The sequence below is a fragment of the Solanum pennellii genome, chromosome 7 (genome assembly GCF_001406875.1).
Source record: "Solanum pennellii chromosome 7, SPENNV200".
In the NCBI taxonomy this organism is placed as follows: Eukaryota; Viridiplantae; Streptophyta; class Magnoliopsida; order Solanales; family Solanaceae; genus Solanum; species Solanum pennellii.
In genome coordinates this window covers 53,421,259-53,434,976 of record NC_028643.1, presented here as the reverse complement: position 1 = coordinate 53,434,976, position 13,718 = coordinate 53,421,259, and positions in this window count along the sequence as shown.

The following is a 13,718-nucleotide window of genomic DNA, read 5'->3' as shown; positions in this document are numbered from 1 at the left end:
ACTGTTTGAACATTTATTCATCAAATCCATAAAAGTTGAAAGAGCATTAGTTAGTCCAAACGATATAACTACAAATTCATAATGACCATACCGAGTTCTGGAGGCTATTTTTGGAATGTCACAATCTCTAACTCTAAGATGATGATAACCCGATCGGAGGTATATCTTTGACAAGTGACTAGCACCCTGAAGCTTGTCAAATAAGTCATCAATCCTAGGGATGGGATACTTATTCTTGATTGTGACCTTGCTCAACTTTCTATAGTCAATGAACATTCTGAGAGAACCATCTTTCTTCCTTACAAACAACACTGGTGCACCCCATGGTGAAATACTAGGTCTGAGGAAGCTCTTATCCAGAAGGTCTTTCAACTGCTCTTTCAATTCATTAAGCTCTGCTGGAGCCATTCTTTAAGGAGGAATAGAAATAGGCTGGGTATCAAAAAAGTGATCAATTCCAAAATCGATTTCCCTTTTGGGAGGTACTCCGGGAAGATCTTCTGGAAATACTTTTGAAAACTCACAAACTATTGGAACTGACTCAAGATTTAGGGTTTCAAGGCTAGAATCCTTAACCTGAACTAGATGGTAGAGATAAGCCTTAGATATCATATTTTCGGCCTTAAGGTAAGAAATAAATCGACCCATAGGCACTAAGTTACTATCCTTCAATTCTAAGATTGGTTTGTCTGGAAACTGAAAACGAACAATCGACTGAGGCATAACATGAGTGTAACCAATCCATGCCTAGAATGACATAGAAGTCTACCATTTCTAATTCTACTAGATCTGCTAAGGTGACATTTTGGGAGACTATGACAAAGCAATTTCTGTATACCCGTTTAGCTATAACTGGGTCACCGACTGGAGTAGAGATTGAGAAAGGTTCTAAGAGAGTTTCTGGACTGACATTGAATTTGAGTGCTATGTAAGGAGTTACAAAAGAAATAGTAGCCCCTGTATCTAACAATGCATAAACATCAAGGTCAAAGACACGTAATGTACCAATGACTACATCAGGAGAACCCTCCTGATCATGGCTGGATTGAAGAGCATACAACCTGTTCTGGCGCTGACCGCCACCTATACCAGATGAGTTACCCTGCTGAGTTGGGCGACTTGCTGGTGCTGCTGAAGTTGTAGGCTGAGCTCTACCATTACCACCTTCTTGCCTTGTATAAAAGGACAATCCCTCAACCTGTGATCAGATTGACCGCACCCAAAACATCCCTCTTTTCCTGCAACACACTCGCCCGTATGGTTATTACCACACTTAGGACAAGTCTGGGTAAGTCTTGGTTCCTGAAGCACTTCCCTGAGATTTAGAGCCTGGTGTTATACCCTTCTTGTCTTACCTGTTCTTGGAGGATGGAACACTAGATGATGAAGGGGCTGGAGCCGAAAACTTCTGCTGACCCTGGGAGCGATTACCACAGCCCGATTTCTGCTGAGAATAGTCATAGTTCCCAGTCCTAGCCTTCTTATTTTCCTTAGCCTGTTCCCTAATCTTATCACACTCAACCTGCTGAGCATGAGTCATAAGTATAGAGATATTCATATCTTCAAGTAACATTGCATTTCTGCACTCAGTTTGCACAAAATCTAACACTCCATACAAAACTTATTCATCTGATACCTAGAGTCAGCAACCATGTGAGGAGCATCCGGGAGAGTTGGTTAAACTTGAGTCCATAATTTTGAATTGTCATGTACCCTGCCTTATGTTCATGAATTCTTGGGCTTTTCATTCTCTCAACTCTATTGGGAAAAACCTGTCGAGAAAATTCTCACAAAAGCAATCCCAAGCGATAAGAGCCGCATTTGCACCCCTATTCTCCTTCCACTGAGTGTACCAGATATGAGCAACATCCTTCAACTGGTATGATACTAACTCTACCGGATCATTTTCTGTGACATGCACTACCTCAAAGATCTTCTTGCTCTTATCCAAGAAATTCGGAGGATCCTCATTAGTCTACGATCCTCAGAACTCATGCGGATTCATCCTAACAAAGACACGGACCCTTGTTGCTACTGATCCACCATTTTCATTCACATGAACATGAACCCGATTGTTCTGGTTAGTCATATTCTGAGCCAACATTGGAATTTCTAAACTCAACATTGGAGACTTCCTGATTTGGGGCTGGAGGAGCTGCGTTTGAATTTAAGGAGATCGCATTCTTAGCGTTAGCTCTACGATGAGGCATGATCTGAAACGTAGAACGTCAAGTTAGAACGGAATAAGATCATACCCCCCCCCCCCCNNNCCCCCCCCCCCCCGATAAGAATACCAAGTAAGTGAAGTTTTTCCTAAAACACTTCATAGCTTCCCTCTCATTAGGTGTGGTGCACTTCACACCCATGAAAAGGACTCTACTTATTGCAGCTTATCAAACATCCTAGGACACTTAAACCTAGGGTTCTGATACCAAGTTTTGTCACGCCCAGAGCTACTGCCGAGACGTGGACACAGAACCTAGGACCACAAGCGAACCCAAGCTAACCCTGCTGGCATCACCATGAGTATACTAAAGATAATAAACTGATACGGAAGCAAAATAATAATTTATAATGAAAAGATGGGGATACCATATGCTAAAACTGATATAATATGAAAACTGATGAGTTTAATAAAAAGAAGTTATTAACTCAATACTAAGCTGAAACTAACTACGTCTGAAATAAGCCTCTAAACTAGACTAGAAATACTAGGACAAGCCCCAGCTAAATCTAGCAAAAACTAAAACTAAAAGACTAAAGACAGAAACGAAAATCATAATTGTTGTTCTTAGAGAATGAGGACTCACAACTGAATCTGCTGAAGTGGAGATCAGGAAATTTATCTATGCGTGGATGTTGAGAACTTGAACCTACATCACGAGAAGATATAGAGCACGTATGTGTCAGTACTTGAATGGTACTGAGCATGTAGGATAAAATAAATCTGAAATAAAACATAATTGAACAAGAACAAAAGCAAGTAAAATAATTGGAGCATGATATGCCCATTTCTGAGCTAATTGGATGCAATGACCAATTTATAACATGCTGAAACTGAATACTGAATATACTAATAAATGGTCAATAAAGGGAGTCTAACTGAACTGTGGGAGATACTAATAACTGATAATAAAACCACATGAGCTAATTGTAGATTCCGATGTATACGCCCGATCGACATGACCCAATATACCCTACCAATGGTATAAAGGCATGCTGGCGTGATCACTAAATTGATTGCCCACAGGGGGGACTTACAACCTACTTGGCTAGTGGTTCTGGGACTAATTGGGAAGCTAAACCCTAGTCCAACTCGATATTATGCTACTCCATATGAATTTTGTAATTAACTGATTATGATTGAGTTTTTGTAAATATTGGATAGCTCAAAACTAAAATGGAAACTGAGAATGCAACAATTAATCTGGTAATTATGCATTTAAAACTGAGGCATGTATATCTGAAGTAACTGAAATATATGACCTAGCATATGTAATTCAAGTACTAAAGAAATACATAGCTAGGGTTTTGAAAATTCATGCGATAAACTGAATAATAACATGTAAAACTGACTTGGAACATATAACTAATTAATCATGAAGTTCTATTGAAGTTTTAGAAAACCTAGGTCTAAGCATGATATGGGAATCAAGAATCTGACTGAAAACTAGGGACCAAATGGGTGAAAGGAACCCACTAATGAAATCCCACATACCTAGTGATGTAATCCACAGAAAAATACTAAGGTTTCGAGGCTAGAACTGCTGGAACTTGTTGCGTTCTTGAACTAGGGTTCTTGAGATTTTTCTCCTCTCTTGCTTCTAATTTTCTAGGTTTTGATTTAAATATTTGACTTAGATATATATTCGTTATGTTTCTAGGCTTAAATGTACTAAAATATTATGATTTAGGGTCAACACGACATAACTTTGTGTTTAAACAAAGTGGAAAAATACCAAAAGACCACTGGATAAGTTGCTGTCGGACCAAACGACGACCAGGATTGATGGTCCATCGTCTGACCGACGGCCCATCGTTGGGTCCGTCGAATGGGACTGTTCGACAGGCCATTACTGAAATGGGTATAACTTTTTACTCGAATGTCTGATTTTAGTAAGGTTAGTGTCTATGGAAAGATAATTCCATTATTTATATGTGGGTAGGTCATGGGTACATTTCCCCTTAACTGTCGGCAAATTTTCCACCTACGGACTGTGTTTGCCATCCGTAGCTCTTGTCAGAGAGTTAGTGCAGGGATTCTTGATCAACGGTCATGGACTACGAATTGTAGTCTGACCTACGGACAGTAAGTACTTCTGTCGACCTACACTTAACCAATTTTCCTGGCTGAGATTTTTGGGATTTTCTGATCCCATAGACGGTTGAGCAGGATGGACCATGGGTCAGGCTATGGTCCATTAATGGTCACGTCCTTTTCACCTGTAGATTTTTCTGAAAAATTGATTTTTTTGGTGTGTTTTGGCTATGGGGTGTTACAGGGTCTGAGGTTGTCATGTGGCAAAGCCTTACCCAGGGTAAGTGACCATCGACAGGGCGTCATTCCACCAATAGGGCATTATTTTGGTTCATCGATTGACACTACCAAGGCAGTGTCTCGATAGCCATTGGTTCTTTCTTGTGGTCCCTTTTATGAGGCCCTTGAGAAGTTGTACCCGGACATTTCCAGCGTAAATACAACCCTTAACAAGTTTTATACCTGCCACATCAGTTTCACTTAAAACAAATACTTGCAACTCGTCCAAACATGCAAGGCCCCATCAAGACACATATGAGCGTCTAAAGGGCTAACTTTCGAACATCTTGAACATTCTTGGACGTTTGACCTCCAAACTTCACAAAATTGCATATACTGCCTATAAACATCATAAAAGCTCATCTTATGACTTCATAACATCATGTCATACAATATATAAACATGTATAGACACATGAGGCACATAGGTGACTAGTCGTCGAATGCCTTGGTCGTCCCTTGACGTTTGACTTCCAAATAACCTCATACTTTACACACTGCCTCAATACCATGTTATAAGTCATTTTAGAACCTTATAAACTTAATACAAAAATTTTAGTCTCTAGACACCCTAACTCATTTTGGGGGTCTTACATCATTGTACATCAAATTTCACATTTAATCAAATTAACTTAAATTTATTATAAATACGTGATTTAATAGAGTAAATATATAAGTTAATTAAGCAATAATTTCCTAAATATACCTCAAATTCAACTTTATTTATCCTTTTTGTGTATGAATTTAATGGATTGTGTTCGATAATTTTTTTTTGTAGGAGTAAATTTGTGTAATGTTGAAGATGCTTCGAGTTAAATTGCATTAAACATAGAAAGTTGGAGAAGGAAATCAAGCAAGAAACTTAATGGATCAAAAGTAATAAAATAATACATAAGTTGAATTGCAATACAATTTTGTTTCCATGTGTAACAATTTGAAGATAGGCACCAAATTTGGCACACACAACTTCACACGGAAAATTAAAGGGAATTCAACTTTGTTTTGCTTTTAGGTTCCTAATTGATTTGGACTCAATTATTTTAATTAGGGTTTTCTTGATCAATAAATAGTGCAGAGAAATAATTATTGGAGAGAAAAAAATATTGAGCATCAAGTATAAAGTTGTCAATATTTTTTCAGATTGTCAATATTTTTTCAGAGTTTTCTTCTTCTTCATTTCATAAACATTAGTAGCTAAAGACCTTATTCTGAGGCTGAATCTATCGGTAATTTTTGAACATTAATTTTTCTGAATTAATATTGGTAATAACTTATATTATTTTTGTATTCTTGTTTAAGTAATTCATGCTAGATCAACATAGAGATAAAAATATTGTCTGTTGTGGGACTTGGAGATGATAAGGTTGATAAGAACAAAGAATATAAAAGGATTAAGCTTCCATTAAATTAACTTTATTTGTGTTTAGGAGTGACGCCCGGACGAACACCTAGCTTGGTTACAAAATGTAACACTTCGAAAATCCAATATGAGACTTAAGGCCTAACATAAGTTCTGTGGGTTCAAAACACTGTTAAAAGACCTATAATGATGAATATAAGTCATTTAGGAGGATTAGGAACCAAAACATCCAAGAACGTCGATGACGTTTGGAAATTTGGTTCAAGGAAGTATTAGCGTGTCTTAGCCTATTTGACTAGCTTTTAGGAGTCGAAAATTCATGAAACTAGGTGGAAGGGTGTATAACATGTGTTTAAGGTGATTCGTAGTCGAAACATCCGGGTAAGACTCACCAAGGACAAACCAAGGGCCCTTGAGGAGGACCCTACCACATTTGAGACAAAACTGCCTGGGCAGTGTGCACCAACGAGACTCAAATGATGGCTTTTGTGTGGATTGATGGAGCATTGATGCCAACCATTGTCCCACACTTAGACAAAACGGGGAATCCCTCACCTTCAAAAATCTCTGACCAAGACGACTATTTTGCGGGACGGAGGGGGGACCAACCGTCAACTCACAGACAGCTTGTCGATGGGGCATTGTTTGTGAGGGTCCAAGTTCCTGCATATTTTAATTTAATTTAATTTAAAATAATTAATGGTTTTAAGTGTTATTTAGGTATTAAAGGAAAATTAATTAACTAATTTAACCCCCCATATAAAGACCCCAACCGTCATTAGATTAAACAAAATTCTAAAAATAAATCCTCTTCCTTCTCTTTTCTTTCTCTCTCTATTAGAAGATACCATTGAAGACAAGCTAGGAGGGAGGTTTTGAGGGCTGGAAAATGGAGGAATTCACCATAAATTCTTCATCAAATTAACATGTTATGGGATCTAATTCACCTTTGAGCTCTTTAGTCAAAGGGTTCCTTCAAAATGGATTTCCAAAGTTGGGTTTTCAAGTGGGTTTCTCTCAATTACGAATTTGATGTTATGAAATGAGTTTTTGTGTTTTAATTATGGTATAATGTATACATTAACATGTATTTAACTTGATTATGGTAAGTTGCGATGGTTTGACCTAAATAGAAGAGCATGATCCTTAACCCTTAAGCCTAGGTTTGATCTTGATTCAATTGTCTTGATTATGGGTTAAACACTCTGAGATGATGTTGATAAACCAATCATTAACAAATTTTAACAAATCGTAGTCTTTTTATGAAAATTTTAATAAGTGATCTAGGTTATGGGCCTAAGTAATCTTATTTTGAGCATTTATTTTGGGCTTGAATTATGATGGGTATATGATAATGATGTATATTATGATAACATGTTTATGCTACATTATAAATGATGCTATATGATGATGATTATCATATTGAACAAGTAATTGGGTTTTACTAACAAAGTATGATGTTATATGTCCTTAAAGGTTATGTTAGGTGAAGTTGGACATTGGTCATGGTTTCTTGTTGAGGCTACTTGTTTGAGTAAAGTTATGGGGCTTTGCTTCGTCATTGCACTTGTGGACTCGATGATGATTCATGAGTAGTTGTCTTGCTAACTATGATATGATTAACTCTTACTCATGCTTGTGATGTTTATTCCTTGATGATATAGTTGTATTAGATTATGGGCTCAAGTATGTCGAAATGAATATTACTTGGTTGAGTTAGTAAGCATGTGTTGTTGTTTGACATGACTTGCTTGATTGTGCATAAGACTTTTTAAAAGGGTAAATGAGCATGGTTTTAACTAAATGTCCCTTTTTAGCATGTTTTGCTATTATATATGCATATGGTCTCATACTTATTACAAGTGGCGTACTAACCCCATTTTGTTCCTCTTTCCCAAACATTTTAGGTTCCGCTCGTTGAAGGCTCATTTGAGACGACTTGAATAAGGCTTGGGTATTATCTATCATCCAAGTGGGTATGTCTTTTTTTCGAGGGCGATGCCAATATCTTGCTTATAAAGTTGCTTTTTTTTATAAGACTTTTATGTTCATTCCACTTTCATTTTAGTACGATTTGTATAAGCCTATATGTTGCATCTTTACGTTGATGTATGGCTATGCCCAAATTGCAATGATATTTAGATGGTATGAGATGACAATACTTAAGACTATCTGCTATCTTATGTATATGTTTATGTGAAATAAAAGTAGAAGGCCATGTAACCTTCCTATGCGAAGGGTCTATGTATACTCGATATGTATATTATGTGTATGTAGAGATCTATGATAGAAGTAGTAAAAGTTTCAAGTTTTCCATTGAATTTGATTTATGAATGTGATGATATAAGCTAAGAGGCTAGCCCAAATCCTCAAAGAGCACAATGACGCCGGTTACATCTAGGAGTAAACCCGGCTTTGACAAACTTGTAATCAGAGCCAGGTTTAATATCGTTGAGTAGTGTTTCTCTCTCTACCACATCTATGTAGGTTTGTGTTCATAATTGTGAAGCGCACCACACTTATGAATAGGAGTCTATGTGATGCTTAGGAACCACTCTTTTTCTTGGAAATCTTATATCGTATCGTTAGAGTATACTAATGGTGTCCTTTTCTATCAAATTCTATTGTTGTGCTGATAGAAAGAATAAACACTCGAAGGAATGCGGCACGAAGACTTGAAGAGGAAATTGCCAATGCGGGAGATCCTCCCCGTGGTGAGAAAGTTCCTCCACTTGAAGAAGATGCTAATGTTGACCAAGCTCCGGTCAATCCTCCACCCATGATGGATGGAGATATAAGGGCTTACCTCATTCAATTGGCTCAAGCCACCACTGTCCAAGCGCAAGCTATGACGTCCCAAGCCAACCGGGAGTTTCTACCTCGTCCTCATAAACAAGTCACTACTATGGCTTCCCGTCTAAGAGACTTCACTCGGATGAACCCTCCTACACTCTACGAGTCTAAGGTTGATTAAGACCCCCAAGAATTCATCGATGAAGTCTCTAAAATACTTTTATATATGGGGTTTTCCACCAATGGGAAGGCTGAGTTGGCCACTTATTAACTCAAGGGTGTGGCACAAGCATGGTATGTTTAATGGAGAGATAATAGATCATTGAGGGGTGGTCTGTTAACTTGGGAGATCTTTAAGAAGGCTATTCTAGATTGGTTCTTTCCTAGGGATATGAGGGAGGAAAAAGTGGTGGAGTGCATCAACCATCACCAAGGAGGAAGGAGTGTTCACTAATACTCCATGGAATCCATTAAACTGTCCAAATATGCTCCTTCTTTGGTTTCTGATTCTAGAGACCAAATGGGCCGCTTTGTGACGAGGGTGTCGGAGGACTTACAAGAGGAGTGTCATTCGTCCATGCTACATGACAACATGAACATTTCCCGTCTTATGGTGCATGCGAGAAGGGTTGAGGAGGCAAGGGCTTAGAGAAAGAGTAGAGATTCTAAGAGGGCAAGATCATTTGATGGAGATTCTTCAAAGAATAAGCTTGAAATACAAGATAAGCCTAGATTTAAGAAGCGGGTTTGTAATAAAGTTCTATCCAAGTTCCCTAAGGCTCATGAAGAAAAGGAAAATAAAAATAAACCGAGAGTTCAAAAGGAGAAGAGTGGAAACTCACCAAATGAGAAGCCTACATGTGTCAAGTGTAGAAAGTATCATCTTGGTGAGTGCTTGGTAGGAACGGTATTGCTTTGGTTGTAACAAGAGAGGTCACAAGGTGAGATATTGTCCAAATTGGAAGGGTCAAGAGAAGGGTGGTCAAGCTCAAACAAGTGGTTCTAGTGATGCTCCTAAGAAGAATTGCTTCTATGCTCTCCGCTCTAGGGGTGAACAAGAGACTTCTCCCGACGTGGTGACTGGTATGTTGAAAGTCTTTACCATAGATATATATATTCTTTCCTTGATCCGGGTGCTACCTTGTCATTTGTTACCCCTCTTATAGCTAAAAAGTTTGATATTTGACGCGATATTTTGCATGAACCTTTTATAGTGTCTACTCTGGTGGGTGAGTCGGTTGTTTCAAAAAGGGTGTATAGAAATTTTCCAATAATGTTGCCCAATACAGTTTCCTATGTTGATATAGTAGAACTAGATATGATAGATTTTAATATTATATTGGGTATGGATTGGTTGCACACTTGCTTTGCTTCGATTGATTGTAGGAAAAAAGGTGGTGAAGTTTAACTTTCATAATGAACCCATTGTAATGTGGAAGGGGGTAAATTCTATTTGTAGAGTTCGTATTATATCTTGTCTAAAAGAATGGAAAATGATCTCTAAAAGTTGTCTATACCATATTGTAAGAGTCCAAGATCTAGACTCCGAAATTCCTCCCATTGAGTCGGTCCCGCTCGCTTTATTCCTGTCACGTCTTCTTATTCGGCAGAAGATTGTGCTATGATTTTCATAGATGATATTGTGTGTTTCCATGGTATTCTGTTATCCATCATATTGGATCGGGGTTCACAATTCACATCTACAATTTTGAGGTTATTCCAAAAAGGGTTGGGTACTAACGTGAAGTTGAGGACAACTTTTCATTCCGAAATGGATAGTCAAGCGGAACGTACTATCAAACCCTTGAGGATATGATTAGGGCTTGCATTATTGATTTTAAAGGAAATTGGGATAAGCATTTTCCTTTGGTGGAGTTTGTTTACAACAATAGTATTCATTCATCCATTTTTGTGGCTCCCTGTTAAGCCTTGTATGGTAGGAGGTATAGGTCTCCTATAGGATGATTTCAAGTGGAAGAGACTTCACTTCTTGGTCCCGATTTGATTTATAAGATTTCAGAGAAAGTTCATATCATAAGGAACTAGTTGCAAACGGGTAATAGTCGGCAAAAGTCTTACGTCGATCATAGGAGAAAGGATTTAAAGTATGAAGAAGGTGATAAGGTGTATTTAAAAATTTCACCAATGAAAGGGGTGGTTAGATTTGGCAAGAAAGGGAAGTTGAGTCCTTGTTATGTGGGTCCCTATGAAATCTTTCAAAGGGTTGGTAAGGTTGCCTATCAATTGAAACTTCCTAGTGAATTGACTTTGGTTTATCCGGATTTCCATGTTTCCATGCTTTAAAAGTGTATTGGTGATCCCGAATCTATTCTTCCTATTGAGGGTTTTGTTATCAAGGATAACCTCTCTTATTTATAAGTTCCAGTTCAAATTCTTGATAGGCAAGTCAAGAAGTTAAAGAATAAAGAGGTGGTTTCCATAAAAGTGTTATGGAAGAATCACCTAATTGAGGGTGCAACATGGGGGGCCGAGGTCGACATGAAGACCCGTTACCCTCATATATTTGATAATTAAGGTTTAGTATTTCTAACTTATTAAAAAAATAATAACTAAAATTGAAGGTGTTTTTATTTGTAATGAAGTATTACTAAAAGTGCATTTTTGACTCTTGATTTACAGTGAAATTAGCATTTGAAGTTGAAATTTTGATTTTTGTCTTGTTTTGAGTTATGTTGTGCATTTTTATATAGTGAGTCTTTATGAAATGATATGTAGCATGTTGATAAGTTGAACTTTTTACTAAATGACTTATGTAATGTATGTTTGATGTACCGTGGTTTCACGGTACTTTCAATGCCTTTTCCTTAAGTTTAGTGTGTGTCTAAAGCCTTTTTGTATTGATTTTTGATGTAGTTTTATATTTGTTTCTAGGAAATCTGTCTGAAGGAGAATGCGGAGATTTTCAGCTGAAATTGCAGAAGTAACCACCTACGGACACCACGACGGTCCGTCGTGACTGTGATGGTCCGTAGGGGTCAATCGTCGTGAGAAGATAATGGCTGCTAAAGGAAGTTGGCGAATTCTTACCAAGTGTGGGACTACAGAAGATCGCGACGGACCGTCATAGCCACGACGGTCCGTCCTGCACATTCGTCAATGCTACCAGAGAGTAGTCCAGTACCCAACATCAGAATATTCTAAGTGTCATGAAACGAAGCCCCTAGATGGACCGTCATGATTGCATCGGTACGTCACACCTGTCTGTCGAGGGTAACAGAGAGTTGTTGAAGAAAAGCAACAGAAGAAGAGCTAAGTATGGAGCAACAGTATACCACGACGGTCCGTTACGAGGGTCATCGACTCAGACGCATTTTGGGCAGATTTTTCCTTGAATAAATTTCCCTCTTTTATTAGGTCTTGTTTCTTATATATAGTCCGAAAAAACTCATATTTGGGGTTAGACTCTTGGATAAATTTCATTTTTATTTTCTTAGTATTGAACTTTTGATTTTGGGATTTGATATTACTTTTTCGGAATCGATTATTGGTGTTTTGTGATTTATTCAAGTAAATTTCTCGATTTTATTCATTCTCATCAAAGTAAATACATGAATTATTGCACTATTATTATGAATTGTTTGATTATTAGCATTGGTAACTAAACTCCATTTCTAGGGTTGTGGGAACCATGGATAAATAACAAGGTAAAACCTACTAAAATAACAATTCTAGAATAGTGTCTTGCATCTATTGATAATTCTTTCGCTTAGAAGTTTTTTTAACAGATCGCCGAAGTTAGAATTCGCCTTATTGCTAACGGATCAACATAGATTTAGTGTATACTATCTAATAGGCTAGTGTCGGTTGGTATGAAGTAACAACTTAGTCAATTATCGAATATGATACTTAATATGAGGTTAAGATAAGGTTTTGTAAAGTAGCACACGTAGCCGGACCAAGGTGCGGAGTGAAATTCTCTTGATGCCGGAACAAGGATTTAGAGATACCTAACTTATCACTTTGCATGCAAGATACTAGGAAATGATTGTTATAGCTAGAATTACAGAGTTAGGAGCCTGTGGGGAACACTTACACCCTAGTTACTCTCATTACTTGACTAAACTCCAATACTTGAACCTGTCACTTATTTTACTTTAATTTAGAGAATTGCTTTCATTAATCAAAACCCCCCTTTAGTTATTTCTTTTTGGGAAATAATTGACTAAATAGAAGTTATAATAGAATATAGTTAAGTCTTAACCATTTTCCTCGTGGGAACGATCCCAATCTTACTAGTTGGGTTCTTTACTTGATGCGACCGCTTTTACTTCATTTTGAGAAGTAAATTTGAGCGTATCAAATTTTGGCACCACTGCAGGGAAAAGTGGCTTTTAGATTAACTTTGAGCTTATTACCGAAGTTTAGTCAACATTTTGCTAATTTTACTTTTTGTTTTTGTTTTTGTCTCCTGCATGTCTAAAGTCCTTATATGCTAAACACACGGAGTAGAGGAATACTCGTAATTGAACCTGACCCCAAACTAAAGCGTACTTTAAGAAGAATGAATCATAATTTGGGCATCCAAGGTGATGAGTTCAACCCGCAAATGCCATCATTGGTCGACGCTCATGATCCTGTATTAACAGATATTCGTGGGGAAGCTGAAATACGGAGACAACTCCCGCTCCACGCCCTCAAGAGTACTATAGGGGCTATAAAAATATCGCAGACTCTGATGGTCCACTCGTCTTGCCCCCTCTACCACACGGCCACACTTTTGTGGTAACTAGTAGACTGATGAAAATGCTCACTACCAGAGGTTTGTTTTCAGGGCTACCTTCTGAGGATCCACAAGCCCACATCGCTAAGGTAAGGGCAGTGCGAAAAAGCTTTGTAGGGAGGCCTGATTTGAATATGGATGTAATCGGGCTAAGAATTTTTCCTCTCTCACTGACGGGAGAGGTTGTGATCTAATTTATTGAGCTCCCCTAGAACTCAATATTCACTTGGAATCAACTGAGGGATGTTTTGTTAGCAAGCTATTACCCGGTGTATAAGAAACTAAACT